Below are 6759 nucleotides of genomic sequence, written 5' to 3' on the forward strand. Positions count from 1 at the left end.
TGACGAGAAAGTGTCGTGGTTTTAAACTTTTTTTTTTTTTAACCATAGACGGGATGAGTTTCACTGGAAATTCAAAACATGGCTTCCTGCCAGAGGTAAAAAAAAAAAAAAGAACGAACACAGATTTCTGACTCAGTGCAGTGAATGATGTGCAGTGATAGAAAGGAATGTATAGACACACGCTGTCTTTATATTCCTGTCGTTGACTCTCTGCCAACTCAAGATTAAGTTAAATTTCACTAACACTGATGTAAAATGTTTTTCTGATTGCATTATCATAAATCTGTCCCATTGTTCCCTCAGTTTTCTTGGTTTTGTGTGTGTGTGAGTGCGTGCGTGCGTGCGTGTGTGTGTGTGTGTGTGTGTGTTTTCTTGTTTCCTCACTCCGATGTTGTGTGATATTTTCATGTTCCTGTACTTTTCCATGATTGAGTTTGAGTTTTTGCTAGAGATGAGATCATGTTTTTTGATCACCCACTCATTGTTCTTGGTCATTGTCCTGTCTATCTGTCTGTCTATCTGTCTGTTTGTCTGTCTGTCTGTCAGAAAACATCACCCCCACCCAGACCATCAGTGAGTTTCATTTGTTCAAGTGAAGTTTGGATTCTAATTTACTTCAAATTCAAGAATCATGTGGATTATAATTTACATTTCCACAGTTTAAATTGTCATGCACTGTTACCGCAGATTAACATCTGAAGACTAATCATTTTTTCCTCCTTCCTTTCCTCTATTGATAGTCAAAAAGCAAAGTCACTATATCCACATAATGTGCTGGATCAATACCGATTTACTGAACTCAATCATATAATGCCAAAATATTTCCCTACACTGTCTCACGAGTGCTTTGCATAGCCAGTCTGTCAGGAAGTTAAAATTGACTTGGAGGTTTGGGAGCGAAGTTGGAAGAGGCATTGGCTCCTAAATGATCTCTGCTGTTGTGTCTTGTGATTCCACAAAACAACCCAAAGATCTACTGAAAAAAAGTTCATCACTGTATAGATACAAATCTCCTGTAGGTATCCTTATTCAGTCAGAACGTCATGTGAATATGAGATGAGTCTTTAACAAATAATATTACGTAATATTAATCAGAAGTAACATGCTTTATTTTTCCACTCTGAGACACCAAAAGAAGAAACTTTCTTGTTTTAAAAATCCCTGAGTATTAGTTACTGTATATTTTGTCACATCTTTGAGTAATAATAATTGTAATTGCCCTGTAGATAGATAGATAGATAGATAGATAGATAGATAGATAGATAGATAGATAGATAGATAGATAGATAGATAGATAGATAGATAGATAGATAGATAGATAGATAGATAGATAGATAGATAGATAGATAGATAGATAGATAGATAGATAGATAGATAGATAGATAGATAGATAGATAGATAGATATTGTATTAATCCTGGAGGAAATTGCACATATCCACTGCTCAGGCATTTCATAATAAATACATACTGGATAAAAAAAGAAACGCTGACACCAAAGGACATACCACAAGACATACACTACACTAGCAGACACATGTGGCATTAACAGGACATATACTAAACTATAACTAAAATATAAACAGTATAATATAAAATAAAATAACATAAATAAAAATAAAAAGTGCAAGTGAAAATTAGCAGGAGGCCCACGTAGTGGGTAAGTTACACCCTTCTTACAATGTTGGGCGTCACTATCTAATATCACATCTAATATCTGTCTAATATCACAAAATCTATCTATCTAATGTCACAACTATCACAACTATCTAATATCACAACATCTAATATCTAATATCTATCTAATATCTATCTCACAATGGTCAAAAATATAAGGCGTCACTATCTAATATCAAAACATCACAACACCTTGGCTCCACTACACTGCGGCACAGGCTGACATCTCATCCCCTCCATTCAATCGCGTGCTGACCTCGCCACCTCCCCCCCGCTCCTCCTGACAGAGTCATTGTACCCCCTGATGGCACGGGGCACGAAGGAGGACCTGGACCTCAGCCTCTCTGTGGAGGCGCTGTGTGACATCAGTCTGTTGCTGAAGGTGCTTCTCTGCTGGGAGAAGGTGGTGTTCAGGGGGTGGCTGGTATTGTTCATGATAGCCTTAACTTTAGACATGGTCCTGCTCTGCAGAAGTGTCTCCACAGAGTCCAGGCTCAGCCCGACCACTGAGCCCGCTCTGCAGAAGAGTCTGTTCAGACGGTTATTAGCATGAGTCCTCTTCATTTAGTCCTCTTCATTTCATTAGCACGAGTCCTCTTCGTTTCGCTTCATGTTCAGCTTGGGTTTATTACTAATAAGGACATTTTAGAATTCTAACATTTTAAACTAATAAGATGAACGTAGTAAACATAGTAGTTACCATCATCAAAGCTTCTGCGAGCATTTATGTCAAAGCGCCATGAATTTCACAGCCTCACAGTGATCATTTGATCTTCTTCATATTGTTTTCTGGAATAATGAGATTTCATGACTAGGGGAACTAATTCACTCCTCCTGTCTCAGATCACACAACGTCTGGTAGTCGTTGCACCTCCTTCTGAGTCATGTGGGATGTGGAGGTGTCATGAAGAAGCATCTCATATTCCTGGATGTTCATCCACCCATTAAGATGCTGCTTTGTGTGTCTGATACTGAACAGCAGCTGGGATTTCGATCTCCTCCTTTTCCCAAAATTCATCCCACCCACAAAAATATTTCCAAGATAAGAAAACAAAAGTGTGTCACTATTTAGGATATTCTGCAGTGTGTCATAATTCTGCAAAACCTGATAGAGAAATTAAACTAATAATTGTCAAAATATGAGTCATAAAGTCATGACTCGGACTGTATACCATTTATCAAATGCCCAGTACTGGCATTTTGATTTTTTTGAATCATTTGAATGAATGAAAAGGAAGAAAAGTCTTTGATTGAACTACCAGAGCCAGATATGCAATTTAATTTTTAATAATTTAAAGAGAAGTCAGATCTCTTCTTTAACTTTTGGTTACATTTCATGACTTTCTGCTTTTGCTTTCAATGAATTCAGCTTTCCAACAAGCCAGAAGTAACGATTATTTATTAACTTCACAGGTCTGTTGGATGATTCACAATCAAAATAGTTCATTCTATATAATTCTCCCTGTTATTGTTTTCCAATCTGTAATTTTTCTGCTTTCCAGATTTCCAAATTTCTAGATTGTGTAAACACAATACACCAAACATTTTTCAGCTGGCAAGTTGAGATTTTAGAATTTCATTGATTGAAAAGCAGCATCTGTGTAACACGGGACTGGGGAGATTTTGCTCCTTTCCCAATTTGCAGTAGGATACGATTATGAATTTAATTTACATGTGATTATTGTGCTTAGTTCTCTTATTTAACAGGAAAAATCTGGTGAGGCAGAAAAAGAAGCTGTGACTCTCATTACTTCTTTTCTCAGGATGTTCAATTGTATAGTTTAATTGGGTTTTTTTTTTTAAAATATTTTGTTGCTTTTTAGAAAATTGGTTTACTCAAAATCATTACAACTTGTTTTTGAACAAAGGCGGATTTTAAATTAATACATAGTTTTTTTCTACACCTGTGAAATGGACTGCTCTGAGACACCAGAAATCAATCAATAAATCAATAAATCAATCTATCAATTTGTTTAGGGTTAGGGCACCAAAAAAAAAAAATTCAACAGAGTAGGAGAAGTCAGGGGAGAATGAGGTAGAGGATAAGAAGGAGAGTGAGGAAGAGGAGTAGAGGGAGAGCGAGGAAGAGGAGTACAGAGGGGCCCAGGTTATCATTGGAAGTCCCCCAACAGTCTAGTCTATAACAGCCCTGTGAGATGTGCTACTAAATGCTAACTATTACAGTCTTTTTCATGACCATATTACTGGAATGATGTTGTATATGATTGTGAACACAATCTCTTACAAATGTGCGACTGGTGATGATCATCATGACGGATACATGGAATTTCAGAGATCAACAGAGCAACTGAAAATGGATACTAGAAATCCTACTAATCCATACAGATTAATCATATCTGTGTGGATTAATCTCTCAGACATTAGCATCATGTTTTATCTAAGCAAGCCAGACAGTCTGGCAGTTTGGTTAGAAATTGGGAAATAAGCATATCATCTTGAACTCTCGATCTGAGTAATAAAATTTGCAGTTTGAGAACATTGGAACCGTGCTGGTGAACTGCTCCAATTCATTCAGGTTTAACAGAGCAGAAGGGGTTAAAAGGAAAGTTTCCATTTGATCTAAGTTTGTGTTTTTGTTCCTCTTAAACTTTTATTCAGATTCTAAGAAAAGGAGGTCAGAGCAGGAAGCGTTAACTCATTGAGGAAAGTTATGGGTTGTCTATATCAGGGAGAATGACTAAAGATAGAGAGTAGGATCCGTTAAGCATCACCTCAGTTCCATATAACCCCCGCTGTCTTCAGAGACTAACCGCATCACAAGAAGGCAGTCAGGAGGAGTCTAAAAGTAAAAAAATGAACAAAATGTCTTTTGGTTTTGCACCATGCTATGACTTACAGACTTATAACTGTAGTAAGCACTAAATAACAGGTTTGCAGAAGTACAGTAGAGGTTTCATAACAGCCTGCAGCATAACCTGACGTCTTTCTTTACATAATTTCCAAAGGTAAAGTACAGATCTTTTTTCGGACATTGTTGGCCTTTCCCAGAATTAAGGTTATAAATAACTGTAGCATTAATAGAGTAGCAGAGGAAGGAAAACTAGGATGAATTAATGATTTCTGTCAAGCAAACAAACGTAATGTCTAAATAAAGCAATCCTCTTTTTATCTTTCACTATCAACGATACTGAAAGCAATACTGCTGTCACTTTTTTATTATTTGATATGCAATCCAATACATTGATTTCAGTGTGAATGTGTTTGTGACAGCAGCTGTTTTGTCCTCTCTAGTTAAATATAAAGTCATCTTGATTAATATCACAATGTTTGAATTTTTTTTAATCTGTCAAACTAAAGCTGAAGAATGCAGATTGCAGATAATCCCTTCATATTGCGGTTAAACATATAGTTATAAAAAAAAATGAAGATACACGTAGAAATAAAAGAAATAACACTTGAAATAGTAATAATAATAACGAATAATAAATCAATTAAAAAAAATCTAGGGTCAGACAAAATAAATTGCACACCCAATAAGATGTAAAGAAAAATAGAAATTAAAAATATAAAAACAGTTTGAATGCAAATACAAGTAAAATAACAACATTAACGTTTTAAGAAGGGAGTTAAAAGAGATCACTGACTCAGCCTGACAACCTCAGGCAGATTGTTCAAGAGCCTCAGGGCTCTAACTGTAAATGCTCTACCCCCTTTAGCCTTCAGCCCCCCAACAAATAAAAAACTTGTGCCTCAGGATCCTAAAATTTTACTAGCATGTATGAAAGTGAATGCTTGGAGATACAGCTTTGAGAGAGGCTGTGAAGGAGTAAAATCTAAAATTATGTCCTAAAACTGTGGCTAAAACAGGAGGAATGTGATCATATTTATGATTACAATTAGAATACTGGAGGGTTCTGGAATGTCTGGAATCCATCAATATATTTGACTAATACATTGATCAATGTGAAAATATAAATGGACAATCTTTTTCAAATGTTTCAACAATAATAAAATCAAATATTATTATAACCACATTGTTCTGATCTGCTACACATTTTTTTGCATTTCATGTCATTAAGTGTGTTGTGTCATGGAATGTTAAAAACACACACACAAAAAATTTCATATAAAAATTAGAGGATAGTCCCATGGGTAAACTCCTTAATCATAGTGTGTGCAAGTTTAAATAACAATATCAATAAATAACATGACACTGGAAATTTGCCTCCTGTGGAGGAATGAAGGAAAGGAATACAGGAATATTTTATCCTATCCTATCCTATCCTATCCTATCCTATCCTATCCTATCCTATCCTATCCTATCCCATCTTATCTTATCTTATCTTATCTTATATTATCTTATCCTATCCTATCCTATCCTATCCTATCCTATCCTATCCTATCCTATCCTATCCTATCCTATCCTATCCTATCCTATCTTATCTTATCTTATCTTATCTTATCTTGTCTTGTCTTGTCTTGTCTTGTCTTGTCTTGTCTTGTCTTGTCTTGTCTTGTCTTGTCTTGTCTGATCTGCTCTGCTCTGCTCTGCTCTGCTCTGATCTTATCTTATCTTATCTTATCTTATCTTATCTTATCTTATCTTATCTTATCTTATCTTATCTTATCTTATCTTATTCCTCTAACTTTAGTTTCTGGCTAATGCAGTGGCATTACTCAACTTGATTTGATGCAAATAAGATGCCCATGAAATCCAGTGACACCAGAATCCCTCCACTTTCTTGTTGTGCCACTGACAAAATCTCAAAAGAAATTAATTCATAGAGTCACATTTCTTTCTCCTGACAGCACTACAAATGTTTAGTAATGTTAGGATGTATTTTAGACACTGTTCTTCAGTGGTACACATACTAATTAATTTCTATTTTGTTTGATTATCTTTTATTCCCTCATCCACTGTGCTGTCTAGACTTCACATTAAACAGTGTGATATCTAAAGATTTTTTGGGATGAAGCCCATCGCATTGCAGCTCTGTTCAGTCTGCAGTTCACCTTGGTGATTGCTAGATGGCAATCATGTAGCATCCGTGACAAAAGGTGCAGCACATTCAGTGCTGTCTTCCCTCCTAGGCAGCAGCATGAAAAGACTGTTCTGTCCTTTG

Source organism: Antennarius striatus, chromosome 14 (genome assembly GCF_040054535.1).
Source record: "Antennarius striatus isolate MH-2024 chromosome 14, ASM4005453v1, whole genome shotgun sequence".
NCBI classification, from domain to species: Eukaryota; Metazoa; Chordata; class Actinopteri; order Lophiiformes; family Antennariidae; genus Antennarius; species Antennarius striatus.